The sequence below is a fragment of the Mustela nivalis genome (genome assembly GCF_964662115.1).
Source record: "Mustela nivalis genome assembly, chromosome: 3".
Taxonomy (NCBI): domain Eukaryota; kingdom Metazoa; phylum Chordata; class Mammalia; order Carnivora; family Mustelidae; genus Mustela; species Mustela nivalis.
This window is the reverse complement of record NC_139022.1, coordinates 144,709,164-144,731,504: the sequence shown is the minus strand read 5'-3', so window position 1 is coordinate 144,731,504 and position 22,341 is coordinate 144,709,164.

Here is a 22,341-nt window from a genome sequence, read left to right as displayed (position 1 = left end):
AATATTTCCATTCTCTCTCTCTTTTTGTTTCTTCCTTCGTTACTACCTGATTTCCAACTCCTAGCACATATGTTTCTGTTCTCTTTTATTTTTTGGGTTTTGGGGGTCTTTTTTGTTTTTGTTTATTTTGTTTTGTTTTTGCTTTTTACTATTGACCCTTATTAAAACTTTCTTTTCTTTTTTTTAAGATTTTATTTATTTAATTATTTATTTATGTGCCAGAGAGAGCACAAGTTGGAGGAGCAGCAAACAGAGAGAGAAGCAGACTCCCCGCTAAGCAAGGAGCCCAATGTAGGACTCAGTCCCAGGACCCCAGGATCATGACCTGAGCTGAAGGCAGACACTTAACCAACTTAGCCACCCAGGCATCCCAAAACTTTTTCATGTAGAAATATTTATAATCAGAAGCACTTGGACAAAATATGTTGTAACAAAATTCATAAAGCATTATTGGTACTATAATTATTTTAGATAAATTTTATGAAGTTGTTCAGAATAATTAAGTTGTTCAGAATACTTTCATGTTATCTTCAAATTAGTTCATGTCCATGATTAAAATTCCAGAAAAGGAAAATTTAATCCTTATAAAAAGCAAGAAAGCTTACAAAAAATAAAAAGCCATTTTGTTAGAGAATGGAAAGTGCACTCAAATGTACTTCTGATAGTTAATGGAATTTCCATAAAGGTTGCACGGATTCCATGTGTTCACAGGAGACTAAAAAACTGTATGTCTTTTTTTTTTTTTTTTTAAGATTTTATTTATTTATTTGACAGAGAGAAATCACAAGTAGTCCGAGAGGCAGGCAGAGAGAGAGAGAGAGGGAAGCAGGCTCCCTGCTGAGCAGAGAGCCCGATGTGGGACTCGATCCCAGGACCCTGAGATCATGACCTGAGCCGAAGGCAGCGGTTTAACCCACTGAGCCACCCAGGCGCCCCAAAAACTGTATGTCTTGACAGTGGATGGCTGCATGATAGCCTAGTAGTTTTTAGTGTTCAGAACTGAAGAGATTCAATTAGAAGCTTTTTTATGTGATTTTATAAGTAAGAGAATTTTGGGTTTTTTTGAGATTTTATTTATTTATTTGACAGAGAGATCCCAAGTAGTTAGAGAGGCAGGCAGAGAAAGAGAGGGAAGCAGACTCCCTGCTGAGAAGAGCCCAATTTGGAGCTTGATCCCAGGACCTGAGATCACAACCTGATCCAAAGGCAGAGGCTTAACCCACTGAACCACCCAGGCACCTCAACAAGTAAGAGACTTTTAAAAAGCATTTTTGGTAAATAGGCAGCTCTGTACAGAACCTTATTAATAAGGTAAAAAATTCTAAAAACCTTTCAATCATTGATGGCAGCAATTATAGTTTCTGTCAGAATTTTTATTTTAGGAAATATGCAAATTACCCTCCATTGGACAAACATTTTTGAAAGGTATGAAAAATAGACAATACTTTTACTCATAGTTTCTCCTATAAAAAATAATCTGTCTTATTATTTCCAAAGTCAACATTCTTCATACATTAAGTTTGGGAAATCTATTCTAGAATGCTGTGCTATGCATAAAGACATATCCTCATAACAGACGTGAAGGTCTACTCTAGCAAAAAATAAGTGGACACAATAGTCTTGCACATCTATAGTAACATACAACATCTCTACTTTTCATTCAAGAGTGCACTGCCCATATCTGGTCAGCTCATTTAAAAATCAAACAAATAAATGAACAAAAACAATCAACCAAACCTTGACTATACATATGTATGTTGATTTCCAGACAGAGTACAATAATTCAGTTCAACAGATAATTGAAAACTATTACAGAAGCTTCAGAATGCCTAATATTTCACAGATGGAAGCTTAAGTGGTATCAGTAGTGAGTGCCCTATGCAACTCATTATCTGTAAGACAAAGCGATGCACAGGACCTGACAGAGTTTGTCCTTTTAGACAAGGGGCAGTACACTAAATGGTAATTCCACCAAAAAGACACGTGCTAATGGGAGCTAGACACGGCATTATATGAGAAACTGCTAAGATGAAAATACTGTAAAAAAAAGGATACAAAAATTATATAAAACGCAGTAAAGAAACCCACTGAAGTATGAAGCAATGGCTCCAAACAGTGGAGAGCTGGGAAATAGCAGCCAGAAAAAGATTGTCCTAGAGTAAGAGGGAGTTTCTTTTCCTCTCAGTTCTGTCATTGGTTCTGTCTCTCTGTCTCTCTCCTTTGTGAAACAAAAACAGAAGATAAACTCAAAAATGATCATCTTCCTGTGGCTACCCTTCACCTATACCAAATAAAATTATTCCCACGCACTTTAGAAATTGTAGAAAGCTCTGAGTTCACAACGTAATATAAAATCTATAAAAATTGCACCATATAATAAGTATGTTTTAGAGTTTGGAAGTTTACTTTTCTCCTTTTAATATTTCATGATGTGTTGGAAAATATGTGTGAAATATTAGTATGTCTTTCTGGCATTTTCTTCCGTACCTTCATTTGCCTTCTTGCCATGTTCAAGCTACTCAGGGTCTTTCTAATCCCCATTTCTTCAAGAAAGGGAAACGTTTGATAATAGTAATTAGAAGATCAGAGGGAGAGGGAACAGATGCTCAGTGGCCCAGGGAGGCCTGAGAAAGAATGAACACTGCAGATAAGTTGCTGAGATCTGAGAATAGTGACTCTCTGCACGGCCTCGGGAGTGTAATACTGCAGAAAACAGCAAGACTCCAGGGAAAGAAAGGGTATCTATTATGCACGGACAGACCAGGCTGTAAATGAATTCCTTGGCGAGAGCTCCCTCAGCTGGTGGGCCATGGAGGCGGTAGAGAAATTCGCAGACTCAGAAGGACATAGAAACAGCAGGAAAACCTTCTAGATCTAAAGTAGTGGGTTTTTGTTTAAGATTTATCTATTTATTTACTTGTCTGAGAGAGAATGAGAGAGAGAGAGCACAATCAAGGGGGAGCGGCAGGCAGAGGAAGAAGCAGGTTCTCCACTGAGCAGGAGTCCAATGCAGGACTCCGTGCCAGGACTCTTGGATCGTGACCTGAGCAGAAGGCAGACACTTAACTGGACCAAGCCACCCAGGAGTCCCTAGATCTAAAGTAGTGTTAAAGGCAGAAACAACATAAAGTTATGTTTCTTTACATCTAACTTTTGCTGACTGAGATTTGTATCTAGCTAATTTTCAGAATAGTTACCAATTTCTTTAAAATCATACAGCATTTCTGGATTTACCCAAAGCGTTAGAACATGGAATCAGACTGCTTGATTTCAGATGATGAGCTGCTCTGTGCCTCAGTTTCCTAATTTAATAAAAACAGCACCTACCTTATAAGGTTGTTATGGGGATTAATGAATTAACATCTATACCACTTAAGTATTTGATAAATGAGCCAAGAAATAAAGCAAACAAGTGACATAACAAAAGAAGAATCTGAGCCATTGTACTCAAGGATCACACAAAGGCTAAACAGCAAGGTGAGGGAAACTACAAAACTATATTCCTTTTTAATATTAAAAGTATTGTTTTAAGAGCTATATTTTGCAGTAAAGGAAACCAAGATTCAAAGAAGTGACTAGACCAGCACACTCATTTTTGGCTCCTTAATTTGGCTACAAGGACCATACTTGGTCTGCATTATCACACACTGGACTGCCAACCAGATTAGCCCAGAGGGTGAGCCCTCTGGGGAAGGTAGGTGAGATCCTGCTATCAGAGTCCAGGAGTACTGATTTTCAGGAAGGGAGATGTTACTATGGCCTTGATACACAATGGAAGCCTGCACATTCCTCTTGATGATCAGTGAAACTGTAGCAAAATTAAAAGTTACTAGTTACTACTAAAGAGTGACATTATAAAACCTAAAAAAGGAAAAGTTACATTCCTTTTTAAAAGGTCTCTGTCTCCTTTTGCTATTATACATGTCATCAGATTGGCTCTCCAGAATGAATTAGGAGTTCATGCTAAACAGAGATAATTTAGAGAAATGTTTCTTTGTAGTATCTATAGTTGGTAATAAAGCATTATGTATATTCTAAAATACAGGTATTTTAGATACTTGAGACATTTAGATACTTGAACCATTTCAGATTTTTTTTTATTAACATAGAATGTATTATTTGTTTCAGGGGTACAGGTCTGTGATTCATCAGTCTTACACAATTCACAGCATTCACCATAGCACATAACCTCCCCAATGTCCATCACCAGCCACCCCATCCCTCCCAACCCTTCCACTCCAGCAACCCTCAGTTTGTTTCCTGAGATTAGGCGTCTCTTATGGTTTGTCTCCCTCTCTGGTTTCATCTTGTTTCATTTTCCCCTCTCTCTCCCTATGCAGATCTTGCCATTTCAAATCAGTGCAGTAATACTAAGTTCTTATCTAGAAGCATATTTTAAAAGTTCTCCCAACTTGTAAAGTAGGATTGTGTATTCTCCCCCTTATATTCAATTTACTTTATCGAGTATCTCAAAAAAGTCACAAAACTCTAACTCCTTTACCAATACAAAGTTCTGTACTGCATAAGATAGTATGAGTCTGACATCTGCTGGCTATTTATAAAGTTGCACAATTGTCACCTACTGGAGTTAAATTTTGATTTCAGTTTACAAAACTCAGTGTTCCCATGTGAAATAAAAATCATTAGTGGTTTTTCTTTTCTTTTCTTTCTTTCTTTTTTTTTTTTTTTGGTAAGGCTTTCAGTTCCACTTTTCCTAATAAATTTATCATTTTGTGTTTTTTTACTCTTGAAATGATGGATAAATATTTTAAATAGTTTTTTAACTTTTATTTTTTAAATTTCTTTTCAGCATTCCAGAATTCATTGTTTATTCACCACACCCAGTGCTCCATGCAATCCGTGCCCTCCATAATACCCACCACCAGGCTCCCCCAACCTCCCACCCCCGACCCCTCCAAAACCCTCAGATTGTTTTTCAGAGTCCACAGTCTCTCATGTTTCGTCTCCCCCTTCAATTTTTCCCAACTCCCTTCTCCTCTCTATTTCCCCATGTCCTCCGTGTTATTCCTTATGCTCCACAAGTAAGCGAAACTATGATAATTGACTGCTTGACTTACTTCCCTCAGCATAATCTCTTCCAGTCCCATCCATGTTGATACAAAAGTTGGGTATTCATCCTTTCTGATGCAGGCATAATACTCCATTGTATATATGGACCACATCTTCCTTATCCATTCATCTGTTGAAGGGCATCTTGGTTCTTCCCACAGTTTGGCAACTGTGGCCATTGCTGCTATGAACACTGGGGTACAGATGGCCCTTCTTTTCACTGCATCAGTATCTTTGGGGTAAATACCCAGTAGTGCAATTGCAGGGTCATAGGGAAGTTCTATTTTTAACTTCTTAAGGAATCGCCACATTGTTTTCCAAAGTGGTTGCCCCAACTTGCATTCCCACCAACAGTATAAGAGGGTTCCCCTTTCGCCACATCCTCTCCAACACATGTTCTTTACTGTCTTGTTAATTTTGGCCATTCTAACTGGTGTAAGGTGGTATCTCAATATGGTTTTGATTTGAATCTCCCTGATGACTAGTGATGATGAACATTTTTTCACTTAAATCTCAATATTCCTTAAATTTTCTTTAAAAACTATCAATAGATAATATTTTAAACCGTTAAAGTATAAATATTCTTGTAATTTTCTTGTAAAATAATACAACTGTATGAAGTTGATTTTTTTTTTTTAAGATTTTATTTATTTGTCAGAGAAAGAGAGCACAAACCAGGACAACAGCAGGCAAGCAGGCAGAGGGAGGAGGTGGCTCCTGGCTGAGCAAGGACTCCCATGTAGGATTCAATCCCAGGATCCTGGGATCATGACCTCAGCTGAAGTCAGATGCTTAACCAACTGAGCCACCCAGGCATCCCCCAAATTGAATATTTTAAAAACATTAAGTAAAATAAAGAAATATTGCCCCACCATCCAAATACAAATTATATTCCCATTCAGGAATGTTTAACCAATTTCTGCCATTTTCAGCTTACCAGAGTTGTAATCATAATGACTGTATGTCAATAGTTTGATCATTGCTCTTAACACTATCTACTTAGGATTTTTTCCCACATAATCATTAACATCTTCATTTCTCATGGATACTTTGAGTATATTCTGATTTACTTAATCATCCACTTTTTGTTAAACTTTTTGTTAAAGTCCTCACTGTTTCCAATTTTACTTAAATCGAAGTTGTACTGAAATGAGTATCTTTATGTATAGAAACTTTTCTTTATTAAAATAAATGAGACATTCTTACCCATCAAAAATTGAGATAGTATCCAAGATGAATATTCTTTGGGATGTTTAAAGCTAATATTAAATATTTTCAAATTCTACAGCAAAATGAGATATGACAGAGATCTATGTTATGACTCCAAATATTAGCAATAGGACACTATTCATTGGGTCCTCGTTTGTGTAAACCAATGACCTAAGCATAAGAAGAAATGAGACACAGTTGTCTGAATTCTTGCACTGGAAAATACCATTATGAGGTGTTCTCATTAGAGATGAGTAGACAAACAAATGATAAAGGTCAAAAAAAAATAAGGCTTCCAGAGGAATATTCAAGAAAAGCTTCATTAATAAAAATAAAATTAAAAGTAGAGGTATGAATTCCATTTTTTTCTTTCACCTATTTCATTTCTACATCTTAAAGTTTAATTTTTATATTGGGTATGTTTCATGCTGGCTCATGATCTGGCTCATTAATATGAGAAACTTATGAAGTCGTAATGCTACACATTGAAGTAGTATTATCTGGGATTTACTGAACAAATTCTTGTTAATTAAAAAAAATCACAGCACAGTGTAGTGGAAAGAACAGTGATAAGACTGGGCTTCTGCAGATCTGGTTATTTTTCCAGATTCACCCATTCTTTGCAAGATCATATCCAAGGACAATTCAACCCACAGCTTACATAGCTCTGCCTCAGTTCATGGTATATTGATATATAAAGCCACACCATGTGGCTTTCAAGATTTTTAAGTAATGGACGGAATTTTGCTAAGATGTTCAACATACAAAGCAGTTACAATTGCAGGAGAGGGAATCTGTGAGAGAACCTGACAGATTTTCCCAGCCCTTCCTCGACTCGCTTCATCTCTCAGAAACATGACCTCCTTCAAGGAGATAGGTTAGAAAGGAAAAAGCAGTCCCTGACATTTGAGAGCCAACCTGACACAACCAGGCCATAGTGTTTTTAGAAGCTGTCCTGGTGCCCATGTTATTATTTTGTTGGAAATGAAGAATTTCCCAGAATAACAAGGTTACTGGGCAACCATGAAACTATGTGACAAAACAAGACCCCTTGGTAATTTTGTTTAAGCAGAGAAGAAAACAAGGTCAGTAGGCAAACAACAAAGTATCCAATTGCTTCCTCTCTGGATTAATAGGACTATATTAAATATGTTACTTCTTTATAGTACTGTACTATATATATTTTATCTTCTACTTCTTTACAAATCATAACTTTAGCCTTGCTCTATTCTGCCCTCTTTTTAGCTAGGATTAATGAAGATACACAATCATAATGCCCCTAGTTTCTTGCAGCACCCTATTTAGAAACCCTGCTCACTTGGATCCTTCCCCAGATCCCCTAACTAAAACTCAAATCCTGCATGGTGTATGTTCTTCCAGTGTGTTCAATTACATGTGTGTTACTGGGAGTCTTTGATGGTATAGAATATAACTAATTTTTATATGTTAATCTTGTATGCTTCAAACTTGCAAAACTTGTCCAATTAATTTTTCTGGGTTCCTGTTTGTTTGCTTTTGCCTATTGCATACCATTACCATATGGACTGTCAATGTCTATAAATAGTTTTCCTTTTTTCTTTTCAATCTAAGCACCTTTTATTTCTTTGATGACTTTTATTTATTTCTTTGATGATTAGATGTTGAATAGGAGTGCTGGGAATAGAAATCCTTGATCCTGATTTTATTTTATTTTTTTTTTCAGTGTTCCAGGATTCACTGTTTATGTGCCACACCCAGTGCTCCATGCAATACGTACCCTCCTTAATACCCACCATGAGGCTCGCCCAACCCTCACTCCCTCCCCTCCAAAACCCTCAGTTTGTTTCTCAGAGTCCACAGTCTCTCATGGTTTGTCTCCCGCTCTGATTTCCCCCAACTCACTTCTCCTCTCCATTTCCCCATGTCCTCCATGTTATTCCTTATGCTCCACAAGTAAGTGAAACCACATGATAATTGACTCTCTCTGATTTTAGAGGGAACGTATTCTGTTTCTCACTATTAAGTATGACATTAGTTGTAGGTTTTAATCATGCCCTTTATCAAGTTGAAGAAGCTCCTTTCTACTCTTAGTTTAAAGAGTATTTTAATTAGGAATAATCATTGGGGGTTTTTTAATGCTTTTTCCTTCACCTAATGAGATAATGCTTTTTTAAAACAATTATTACTAAGATAAATTATATTGATTGATTTTTTAATATTAAATAAACATTGCATTCCTGGAGTGAATTGTGTTTGGTTATGATGTGTTTGTTATTCTTTTAACATATTATTAGATTTGTTAATATTTTGTTAAGAATTTTTGTATGTATATTTATGAGAGATATTGGTCTATAGTATGTTTTCTTCTTACTGTGATATTCTTGTCTAGTTTGGGCATTAGGGTGATGTTGGCCTCATAAAATGAGTTGGAAAACATCCCCTCCTTTTCTATTTTCTGTAGACATTTTTTTCTTCCTGAAATATTTTATATTCTCACTTGTATTATTTCCTGTAAGAAATCTGCTGCCATGTTTACTTCTATTTCTTCAATAGATATAAAAGTTCAACATAACTTTTTCTTCAATAAATGTGAAAGTTCAATGTAAGTTTTTCTCTTTTTTTCTTTTAAGATTTTATTTATTTGACAGAGAGAGATCACAAGTAGGCAGAGAGGCAGGCAGAGAGAGGGGGAAGCAGGCTCCCCATGGAGCAGAGAGCCTGATGCAGGGCTTAATCCCAGGACCCTGAGATCATGACCTGAGTCGAATGCAAAGGCTTAACCTACTGAGCCACCCAGGTGCCCCTGAGCTTTTTCTTTAACTAACCCTGGAAAAGGGAAGAGCCTTTAAGATTTTTCTCTTTATTAGTGAATTTTATTAATTTTATTCTGTGTCCTCTTAGCTCTCATTTCTTCTCTCCTTCTTGCTCACTATTATGTAACCATACTGGCTTGTTCACTGTTTTCTGAATATTCCAAATATATTCCCACCTCAGAAAATTGTGCTGTTTTCTATGCCTGTAAAGATCTTTATACTGCTCTTTACCTCCTTCAAGCTTCTGCTCAAATAGCGCTCTTGCTGTGATGCCTACTGTGATCATGCCATATAAAGTTCCAAATCTCCCATATTTCCATACCACCTTTCATACCAGAGATATGATTCCATAACATTTATTATCTTCTGACTTTCCATACAATTAAGACTTTTTTTCTGTCTTCCCAACTGGAACATAAGCCATAGGAAAGCCGGAAACTTTGTTTTGTTCAGTGTTGTATACCTAGTACCTAGAAGGATACCTAGAATGGTGTATTATCAGAAAATATTTGTTGAAAGAATTAATTATTAAACAAATGAAGATCAAATTAAAATCTTAATTTAAAAATAATATTTAAAATAAGTATTATTTCTGATTGGGATTGATTTTAATACTACAAGTGACTTGATGTATCTTTGTCTTCCTGGCAATTAATAAACCCTTAATAAATACTTACTGAATGAATGAATGGTAAATTCTGTATTATACACTTAAAGGAAGGCCACATGTTAATGTGATGGTTTAGTTGACAAATCTAGTAGAATCCCAACTTATTGGTAATTTAATTTCTAGAGTATTTGCCATTAATAATTTTGTAATCATTGTTAATAATTTTGATTGAAATGGTCTTTCATCATTGAATGTTCATTTTAAAAGTACTACAGCTGGTGTAGTATAATAAAAAAATTATATTACAGTCAGAAGACCTATATTCAGGTCTCAGTTTTGCCATTTCCTAGACCGCTGACCATAGGAAAATTTCTTAAGTTTTCTGTCAATTGTCTTATTCTTGAGATGAGGACAGTAACTGTAAGTTCTACAAGTCCTTTCAAAGTCTAATGTTCTGGGAATCTATTGCAATAAATCACTTATCCAAAGGCGGAACTGTAAAAGATGATATTTTACAGCTAGGCAAGGTTACTACCATAATAATAAATGTCCATATTGATAATTTCAGGGCATTCTGAGGTCCCAAATTTCCTCCTGGCACATCCTAAATGTTTTTATGTCAACTTTTAATCCATCCTTTTCAAGGAATTAAAAAAGCACACATACTTGGGAAGTTGTAAGGAAGAGACTGTAGAAGTTTTTCCCTTCCTTCCTTCCTTCCTTCCTGAATTGTAATCCTGCAAGTGCACACCTCCCTGACAAGTTTGCAACAATATAACTTTGTTGACCTTTTGAAAAAAATGATCTATACTGGCCTTTTTTGCAACTATATAACATTATATCCTATCAGCAGTATTGTTATGACTTACTTATCCTTTTATCTTATCTACTTACCTCTACAAAATATGTAATTTGGGAGATTTTCTTGTCATCTAAAATACCTACTGACCATCACCTTCTCTGCTGGACTCTGTCTTTATCTCCAAATGTTTGCTGTGTCAGTTACACTCTTGTAGGATGATTCTTAGATTACACCAGGACCTTGACAGTTCTCCAGGCAAGGAACAAGGGAAAGGGCTCCCCACATCCTGCGGCACCATAACAAATCTCCAATTTCTATATATATAATCATACTTACGATTTCCAACTTTTTATTTTGCCAAGGAAAATTTGTTTAAAGCAACGACCTTTTCTAACCATCATTTCATAAAAGCTATTGAAATAAGAAACTGTAAGAAAGGCTTAAAATCAGGTGCCTAGGTGGCTCCATTGGTTAAGCAGCTGTCTTTGGCTCAGGTCATGATCCTGGAGTCTTAGGATCAAGTCCTACATTGGGCTCCCAGTTCTGTGGGGAGTCTGCTTCTCCCTCTGACCTTCTCCCAAACCATGTTCTCTCTCACTCTCTCTCAAATAAATAAATAAATAAATAAAATCTTCAAAAAAAGAAAGGCCTAAAATCAGAATAAAGAATAATGTTTTTATAAATATAGTTTTCTAAATAGCTCTGTATATTGACTTTACTTTTCTAGGTTTTTCTCTCCAAGAAATCACTAAGTGATCACAGTCTGCTCACAGTTGTCTGGGAGTCTATGCTCTAGGACACTCCCTGGGTCTTTCAACCTAACACCCCAGGGATGTGTGAATCATTTCAAGCTCGTGTGTGGATGACACTTAAATTTCCCACAGACTGAGGGAGGAAATCATCAAAGGGACAGAACTCAAAGTGGCCATTGAAGAATTCAGGATATATGAAAAGAGGTCTCTGAGGGGAAATGTAGGTAGCATTGTGTTATTTTGTAAGCTGATCCTCGAGATATCTGATGTCGTTGAAAGCAGCAACACCAATTCCATAAATATGCAGCCTGACTATAGTTTCTTTATTTCATTTTCTCCTTTCCTCCACTGATGCATCTTTGCTCCCCTCCGTTTCCATATTCTTTGAATGAGAACATTGGAAGAGAAGAGATGGAGAAATAGAAAGAGCACAGTGACATCAGAAAGTAGTTATCCAAACCAAGGCATAGCACACGTGGCTGCTGGACACATACTCACTGTTGGTGAGTTGTACTCTGTTTTGATTCTTCATTGAATCTGGAGGGATGAATGAATGCATGCCTGAATAAAGGAATATGAATTTATTCAGGCATGAATATGAATAAATATTCATATTCATGAATATCAATGAATATATGAATGAATGAAATTTACCAATCTATACAAATGCAGTATAGCATATAGGAATAAATGATTGATCCGGAGGAGTGAGTAGGGTTTTTAGTAACGATAAAGAGGTAGAGATGGGGAAATCAATATTGGAGGGATGGCTGGTTTAGAAAGAGGAGAAGAAAACATTACAAATACAATCAGGTAGCAAAGGATAATTGTTTGGGGGAATTCTATCACTCTCTGATATAGGATAAGTAAAAACAAATTTAAACTCCACTTTCATTCAACTTGGTAACTCATTAAGATACAAATTCTGACCTGGGTGGCTCATTCAGTTGAGTGTCTGCCTTTGGCTTGGGTCGTGATCCCAGGGTACTGGGAGGGAGCCCCACATTGGGCTCCCATTCAGTGGGGAGCCTGCTTCTCCCTCTCCCTCTGCCTGCTGATCCTGCTATTTGTGTGCTTGTTCTTTCTCTGTCAAATAAATAAAAATCTGAGAAAAAAAAAAGATACAAATTCTGAATCTGAAGGTAGAGAATCAGAGTCAAGGTTCTACATGTCTGAGATGACTGTGCTAGTCCACAAACCACAGTATACGGAGAAAGGTCTTAGAAGGCAGCAGGCACTGGAATCATAGCCAGATAACTTCTCTCATTTGACTGGGATGACAGTAGATCTCAAATCGTCAGGCTCCAGAAGATTCTCATCCTGAGTGACGCAGAGCTCAAAAACTGCAGACTTAGCATTGATATCCAGCTCTTGTAGAGACTGTTGCCTCCTCTTTGCTTTTATTTTATTCAACTATGTTTTTTTATTTTTTTCTTCCACCACCAGAACTCTTTTGGTGGTTCCTCTTGTACATACCTCTTGCCTCCTAAAAGCAGATAATCTACAAATCTCAGTTTGGGAATACTTGATAAACATGTCCTGTTTATGACCTTAGTTAAACCTGCCACCCATTTGACTTTCAGACTTGTGGGTGTGGGTGTGTAATAAAAGAGAAAGAGCACTCAGAGTGGTTTAAACAAAAAGGAGATCTACTATTTTGCAAAAAGGAGCAATGCTATCTTCAAGCAAGGCTTAATCCAGCTCAACTATAACAAATTTTCTTCCTCCTGTCTTTTGAGGTGCTGTCTTGATCCTCAGACTTGAGTTAGTTATCTCTGGAATTTCTGGGTTCTTCCTTATGCTAGGAAAAGGATTACCACATTTTGCAGACCTCACTTTCTATGAAAGAAAGAGAATTTCCCATTCTCCATAGTCCCACTAAACATCTCTTCACATCTCACTGACTCTAATTTGCCCAACACTATACTAATCATGGAGGCGGTACAAATTTAGCTTACACAATTTGGGTGAAGTTAATTCCACCCAAACCTCATAGCTGAGAAAAGGAAAAGGTAGTTTGGGCAGCAGAAAGGGGGAATGACTATCAAGGAGCAAAAGCACAAACATTCCCTACATTCAGTTCTAGATTTCTGTCTCAGTCAATTTTATCTTATTGCCTAACATTGCCAACACCTCCAGGTAAGATACTCTTCAAAAAGCACCGCTCATCTCAAGTCTCTTCTCCTTGCCATTCACTTTAATAATTATTAGAACCCACCCATCTTTTGGATGTTCCCTCACAACTGATTTTTGAATGTGGTTTTTTAATCACATTGTTGCCTATCTCATGTTCACTTGTGGGAGCAGTTGAAATGAAATGTTTTAGAAAAAGGATGCTTACAAATAAATTCAGAGGAGAATCTGGCAGAGAATCCCTGACTTTATAAGAAACACTTCCAGGAGAAAAAATGTAATGGAATGTGTAAATGTGAATGTCCTTAAAATAAGGAGCAGGAGAAAAGAAAGTGTTCCAACTGGGGAAGGGAGCCGAGGGCCAAAAGTTCAGGAATGAACATAGCCTTTTCCCTGACTCTGAGAAAACCAGCCTAACCAACACTCATTCTTTTCAAATGTGATTGAAAAAAGAAGGCGTTTGCTATTTCTCTTTTGACAATGGGAAATTCAGAATTTTCCAGCATTTTCAGTGAACCCCTGATTCTGGGTCTATGAAATAATAGGTGATAGTTTAGAAAAATAAAAGCAGCCATTGCCAGTTAAACCAATTGTATCACAAAATCACAGAATCACAGAAAGGAAAGGGACAGTAAAAAGGTATCAGGTTCCTTTCATTGATATGTCAACTTTCTAAATCAGACAAGAAACCAGCTTTTCAATGGCTCCGACAAGCTTTCACATTCTTCTTTTGATGTAAATTTTTATTGTGCCACTACATGCAGCATCGTACACCTATACGTGCATTTAGTTGACCCTGGATTCCAAAAAGCCTTAATTTTGGAAGAGAGCAATAATTGTCTCTCAGACCTAAGGCTGCAGAAGAGCTACCCAAGAGAGGTTCTTTGTGAAACAACTGTAGTCCTAACCCTACACCTGATTCTTTTCATTGCTATAATATCACATTAAGTTAGCCTGTGCTTAATGCAAACATGATATCCCTGAGAGAAATCTAAAATACCCAGCAGGATTATTACCTAACAATAAGGACAAACAGGAAAACAGATGGAGGTCATTTGGATATGTTTCAAATCCCTGGCCATTTGAAACTAGCAAACAAATGTAAGCAACTATAAAAATAACAAAAAAAGACACCAGTATCTTTTCAGTGGTATCTGAACATCTAACTTTAGGAAGGGAATTCTTAGGAGTTATTTCTGATGAATTTAGTAATCACATAACGATAATGTTACTTGGTAATCAGTTAACATCTTTCTTTAATGCTACTCAGCTATAATTTATTAAACTCGATGATACATTTTATAAATTTTGACTTTATAAATATCAGATAAAGGATAAATAATATTTTTACAAAAAATATATACTTATTTCTTCATTTATGCTGTAGTCATTCATATCACTCTTTATATGCTTTATTTCATAAAACGAAGAGCAGTTATAACAGAGTATAGTATTTCCTCAATATCTACCTTTAAATATGAGACATTTAAAAGTACTTTTCAAATAAAAGGATTTCTATTGCTCAAGGGACTATGGAGAAAGAACATTCCATTCATTGTTGAGTACATACAACAGTTCAACTTTTAGAGAAGACAATTTAATTATATTTAAAATTTTTACCTAGAAATCCCACTGCCAGAATTTTACCCTATAGATACAGAAATTGTATCAAAATATATGTATAAAGATTTCATTTCAGCATTTTTGTAAGTGCAAAAATCAGCGGCAACAACAAAACAACAAATTCAATAGCTTCTCATCTACAGGGACTGGTTAAATAAGTTTCTGGATATGTACCAAGAAAAACAGCTACCATAGAAAATAAAAGTGAATTCTGATACTTAACACTCTGATACTTAAAGTACATGTTTGTGTAAATTTCAAGATGCAAAATACCGTGTATTATGTGATCTCTTTCCTGAAAAACAACAACAGAAAGAAGATACAAGTAGACATACCCGAATTTTCTTTTTTTTTCTACTTCAAAAAATAATTGGAAAAATGCAGAAAAAAATGTAATCATTATCTTTGAGAAGTGAAATGAAGAAAAATGAAGGAGAGAGGTATTTATTTAGTCCTATAACTTTTCATACTGCTTGGTTTTCTATCCTTGTATATGTACAGTTTATACTGTTGTTTTTAATTGTTATTCATCTTGTTAGTGCTTAAAGTTAGAGGCTATAAGTGTTTTCCTTTTTAGACTATTATGTGTTTGTTTGTTTGTTTGTTTTAAATCACAACTCATACACTCATGTTTTATTCCACACACAAAGAAAATAGGAAGTCCGGCTACTGAAGACAATGAATATGGAGACTTCTGAGGGAGAAAGATGGTATGCAACATGTTTCAAAAGTGTTTAACTGCAGAACCACTTAAAAAATAATATCCACAGGGCACCTGGGTAGCTGAGTGGGTTAAGCCACTGTCTTCAGCTCAGGTCATGATCTCAGGGTCTTGGGATTGAGCCCCACATGGGGCTCTCTGCTCAGCAGGGAGCTTGCTTCCCTCTCTCTCTGCCTGCCTTTCTGCCTACTTGTGATCTCTGTCTGTCAAATAAATAAATAAATAAATAAAATCTTTTAAAAACCCTAATATCCACAGAATCAGGTTGAAAAACTGACTTCACCAATCAATAAAATATCCATCGAATGGGTTCCTTCTTATTGTTAAATTAGAAGAAGATTATAAAATGTAGTTGACTTAAGTCTTACGAGTTCTTTTACAAGTTCTTTTATTCTTTTTAAAAGTTTGTTTATTTATTTATTTTTTTTTTGTAATCTCTACACCCACCTTGGGGCTCTAATTCATGACTCCAAGATCAAGAGACGCATGCTCTTTTTTTTCTTTAACTTAATTTTTTTTCAGTGTTCCAAAATTCATTGGTTATGCTCTTGATCTAAATTTACATCGAAAAGAAAAGCCTGTACCACAGAGAGCTATTAACAGAGGCTCCCTTTAACCTAAGAGACCTGCTTGCACTATAGGGCACCCTTTGTTTTTTCAAAACAAGTCCTTTCACCTTGCTAATGGCTTCCTCCCTTTCATATCCTCAGATTCTGCCCCCTCCTTAGCTCCTATAAACTTCATGTTGCCTCATTGTCTTTGGAATTTCATGTCTGTGGAGATTTCTCATACATACATTATTAAATTTGATTTTCTCCTGTTAATCTGTCTCATGCCATTTTTGTTCTAAATCCAGGTAGAAGGACTTTGAAGGGGAGATGCAGGTCTTTCTCCCTGACAGTTGGCATGGCCGACGGACACTTTAACTTGCTGGACGCTGCCCTTCCAGGCTCTGCTGCGACTGAGAGATCCTTGGGGTCATGACAGGCAGCCAACAGAAAGTGAGATTTATTACCAGGTCAGACTCCCAGAATCTCTACCAGTGGAGGCCTATAGAGCAAGAGTGGTGACAGAAAATATTTGTGGAACTAGTTCCTTGGGCCTAGCAGCCCTTTGGTTACATTTAGTAGAGTACTGTTTGGATACTGATCCGTTTTCTCCCAGAGACAGTCTTCGTTTTCTTTTATCAGTGTTGATAGGCACATGAGGTAAACGCTGTTGCTAAGGGACATCTCAGAAGTCAAAGTCACAAAACTGGTAGGCACAGATTGAACACTTAAAAGCTATTACAGTGCTTGCCACCTCAACAAGACCTGTAATGGATAAGTTGGTCACAGAACAGGTTAGATCGACACTCAGTTACCTGCCAACCTCAAGAACATTTCCGTGCAATGAGGTACACTGTAAACCAACACGTGGTCTTCAACCCCACAGCATATCCCTCTCAGGTATTAGTGTGACTCCAACTAACCCAGGGCTTACCCAAGGCTAGTGATGTACATATACTTCCCTGTTGTCTTGTTCTATGTCCTAAGAGCTTGGCTCTGTGACCAGTGAAAGCATTCTCTTTGGTCTTTGGTCTCCCCAGTTCAGAGGATGTACTCACTGGGGTTGTTCACCTTGGTGGCCAAACAGACTGGGGATCTGATTCTAACTCACTTTCTATCTCTCTGTCTTTCTCTCTCTCTGTCCCTGCTCTCAGGGATGTTTGGCATGAGAAGTTCGAGCCCATAGGAACCTTTGTTGTCTCAACCTTTGTTGCTTGTTAGTGCTGGAAAGTCCCATTCCAGTATTGCCAACCTGCTGTCACAGGTTAGGGGGTCTGTGAATGAAGGTATCTCACAATTTTTATGAGAGACTTGAGACACTGTTTCCACCGCACCATCCTTACTGCCTGTGGGTGAAGATCTTCCCTTTGTTAGGCTTGTTTTGGGAATAAACTTCTGTGTCATGCGGCGGTATCACCTGGGCCCTCTCTGGGCACATCTTGCACCTTTGGTTAGGCCCGTGAGGCGTGTTGGGTTGAGTCGCTATTAGATCCTACTTGTCAATGGCCAGATGCAGGATCCTGTAAATTGGCTATATTTAAAAGAAAATTATTCTATACAGAAACTTCTCAACTATCTCATTGACAGTAATCTTACTGACAGTAATTGACAATTAAGGGACTCCCTTGACAAAATGAAATTGAAGAAATAGACTTAAGATTTAGAAATAAAATGGCCATATCCAGTGTAAATTTCCCTTAATATCTAGCCTCATCTGCCTATTTTTAATTTACCTTTCCCTGTAAGATATATAGGGAGCACTCAGGCCTAATCTCCAGGTTCAAAGTGTTTAAGTTGCTCATGCAAATGGTAAAGCCAGGAAATAAATTTAACAAAAGTCCCTGAGAATGGCAATAAGGCTTGCTTTGCTTCTGCCTTCCAGAGACTGATAATCCAACTTTGCCAGCAATAGGCATCCCTATGCAGTGTCCTTTCCAGGTGTATCTTAGATGCCCCCTGCAAAAGAATTCCTGTCTCTTAGAGAGCACCAAAACTTTTAAATTATAAAGTCCTTTTACTTACACATCGCGAAGATCCTACCAAATTTAGAGATTAAAAACATTAATGACTATTTATAAACCACCTTCATCGGAAACAGGACCAAAAATTTCTCCTAGGCCCTCCTGCAAATGATCTGTGAAAGGCCGATATTGAGGGCCTAGTAGAAGCTAACTTTGAATTATGCACCCAGAAAGAAGACTCTTGTTAAAAATGCTTTCTACATAGGGACATTGGTGAGGGTATGTGCTATGGTGAGTGCTGTGAAATGTGTAAGCCTGAAGATTCACAGACCTGTACCCCTGGGGCTAATAATACATTGTATGTTAATAAAAATAATTAATAAAAAAAGTTTTACTAAAAATAAATAAATAAATGAAATGCTTTCTACAGATTTTACAAAGCTAAAAAAAAAATCTTTGATTCCAATTTTAGTTAAAAATCTCCCCAATATAAAAAAGCAAATACAATGAAAAAGGCAGGCCAGCCACTTGATATTCAGGCTGTCACTTAGTTCTTTGAGGAATTAAAAACAACTCTTCATCTTACAAATCTTTACAAAACCAGAAATGCAACTCTAGGAACAAGTCAGAGCTCAGGTATCTTTGCCAAACCCCAGACCTCACCTATTCCTCTTAAAATGTTTGTGGGTAATATCAAGCATTAAGATCAAGCTCTTAAAACAAGTGTCCTGTACTTAAGAAAAAAGAGGTAAATTTTAAACCACAATTACCCTGAAACTCTGGAAACAAACAAACAAAAAAAATTCATTCTTTCTGTCCCTTGAAATTGTAAACCGTATGTCTAAAAGGTAAACACGGCCCACAATTGTCCCAAACCCAGAAATCAAGGGGGAAACGATTGTTTTTAACTCTTTTTTTTTTTTAAGATTTTATTTATTTATTTGACAGAGAGAGATCACAAGTAGGCAGAGAGGCAGGCAGAGAAAGAGAGGAGGAAGCAGGCTCCCTGCTGAGCAGAGAGCCCTGATGTGGGGCTCGATCCCCAGACCTGGGATCATGACCTGAGCCGAAGGCAGAGAGGCTTTAAAACCCACTGAGCCACCCAGGCGCCCCTGTTTGTTTGTTTTTAAATACAAACTGCTGAAATGACTTTTGTGTCCAAACTCTTGCACCTTTCATAATAGAACAGGCACCAAATCTCCACTTTGGAGAAAATGTGACTACTTTCTGTGCCTTTGTGATGTAAATTTTCAACCCCCATCTTCTCAAGGACATAAGAATGAAGGAGAACTTTAGGGGAAAGTTTTTCACAAAAGGAGAAAAAAGGAGAGGGATGTATTTGGAAATTGGGACATTAAGTCCCTTTCCACAAATAAAACAAAAGTTGGACTACTGTTTCCATCTCATCTGTGTTTGTTTCCATGTATCTTGCCTCTGTATATGTCTATATATGCTGTAATGTGAGACATTTTGCCTACCTCTGGATGGGATTGCTAAAATTCATTTGCAAAAGACCTCCTCATATTCAGTTGGTTTGAAGGCAAGCACTTTTTGGCGGGGGCAATTCCCAAACCTTGAAAGATAGAAACAACCAAAATGGTTTTTCACATTTGTATGATCTGGGACAATATTCAGTACTATAGCTAATTTAAAGTTTAGTTTCATTAAAATAAAATTGTCTTTAGACATTTAATACATTAAATGTAAGACTTTTATTTTACCTGTGTTTAATGAACGTTGAATGGGTTCTTATTGTCTCTGTTGCAAACTTGACAAAAAGAAAAATTAGAATGATGGTTGACTTTGCCTAATGCCTCATGAAGTTTTGTGGATAATCTAAACATGATTGTTAAGAATAAGAAGATGAAATAGATGTAAAGAAGATTAAAAGGTTTATGGGTAAACTATTGGGTGGCCCCAAAATATTTGGTAACCTGATTTTGGAGTTTCCTGATTTAGATGAGAAGTTCAGTTTGTTTAATATCTAGATCATTTCCAGATAAAACAAAATAATGAAACACTGAATACTAAATATACATTTGTCTACTTTTGTCTTATTGCAAGAAGCTAAAAATAAGTATGGGTCTGTTAGTAAACTTGATTTGTGTTTTAATAAAAATTGTACACTGAAAAAAAAAACGTGGTTTTCAAGGTGCCTGGTGCCTCAGTTGGTTAAGTATCTGCCTTCAGCTCAGGTCATGATCCCAAAGACCTGGGATCCAGACCCCTGTTGGGGTGCCTGCTTGGTGAGTTGCCTGCTTCCTCCACTCCCTCTGCGAGTCCCCCTGCTTGTGCTCTGTCTCATCTCTCTCTCACTCTTAAATAAATAAATGAAATATTAAAAAAGAAAAAAGAGAGAGAGAGAGAGGAAGAAGAAGAAGAAGAAAAAGAAAAAGAAAAAGAAAAAGAGAGATTCCTGGGAGGTTCAGTTGGTTAAGTGTCTGCCTTCAGCTCCGGTCATGGTCCCGGGGTCCTGGGATTGAGTCCTGCATTGGGCTCCTTGATCAGCGGGGAGCCTGCTTCTCCCTCTGCCTGTCACTCCCCCTGGTCTTGCTCTCTTTCTTCCTCTGACAAATAAATAGTCTTTTAAAAAATAAAAAAGCTAAAAACCCATTTCTAGGAACTATAAAATATATTCATAAATTTGCTAATCTAAAAACATTCTGGTATAGAAAACTGTTCACAACTGCTTATTACTTAGTTTTCACAAGAAGTTAAGGTTTCCAAGAGTTAAGAATTCTAATGAATGTATGTAGTTAAGACTACTAGAAATAAGGGAAACAACTCTGTGTGCAAGAAAACTAAGATCTGAATTTTTGAAGGAAAAAAAAAATGAAGAATGGAAATACATTTTTGTTGAGAGGAAAGAAAAGGACAAAATACACTTTTGTCCTGAAATGAAACGGATTAAAGAAGGAAGACTTAGGACAATGTATTATAAAAAATGTAAACTTGTAGAAGGTCTATGGAGAGGGAATCTGTAAAAGGGAATTTTGTGTATGGTCAATAATGACTAAGACTGGAATAAATTTAAGTAAATAAGCTTTAATATCAGAAATACACTAATACAAAGTTAAAATGTTTGTTTTCTTTTTGTTAAAAAAATCAAAGTTTTCCTAAACTATTAATCTCCTATTAATAAGATATTGTCAGTGTTTTTATCTTTAAAGTTATCTTCCTAGAATGCAAAGATTCTGTGGTTTACCAAAATAATTTATGTTTATCAGGTTTTTTATTTACTTAAAGTCTATTTCTAAGAAGCTAAATTTTGCTCACAGGTATGTAACCTTACATATTTGTCTTTGATATTTTTTATCAAATTTTTATCAAATTTTTAAATTATCTTCAGTTAAGTGGATAATTAAATATTGTTTCATAATGATCTATGATCCCACTTAATCAAATATTCAAACCTTTTGACATTTTCTGACATACTTCCTAAAGTCAAATTCTAAAATGAAATCCTTTGACTACAATCTGAGATGTTCCAGCTCTCTGGAACATTTCAAAGATTTTGAAATCAAACTAAATAGACATATTTGGTATGTTAAATTGAAAGGAAAGCATTGTCAAATAAGTGATACTAAACATTGTTAGATTATATTTTTGTAGATTGTAATTAAAATAAGTGTTCTAGGGGCACCTGGGTGGTTCAGCAGGTTAAATAAAGCCTCTGCTTTTGGCTCAGGTCATGATCCCAGGGTCCTGGATAGAGCTCTCTGCTCAGCGGGGAGCCTGCTTCCCTCCCTCCCCCGCCTCTCTGCCTACTTGTGATCTCTGTCAAATAAATAAATAAAATCTTTAAAAAAAAATTAGTGTTCTAAAAATTGTATAAAACCCCTAGAAATCTGATGTCAAAGTATGTTATTACCTTACGGTGTTGTATGTCACAGAAATAACCAAATATCCATTGCATCATAACGAAATCTAATCAGATCTTTAACCATGGCCATTCTTAAGTTACTGTTTTACACTGACGTTGTAAGTCCGTTTCCTTTTCAGTGAGGCTCATAAAAAGAACTCTTCAGTACAGGTTTCTGATGACCTTAAGACCATAAAACTGAATTAGAAAAGAACTTCCAAAACTAGTGGAAAAACTGGATTGTAATGAAACAAAAAT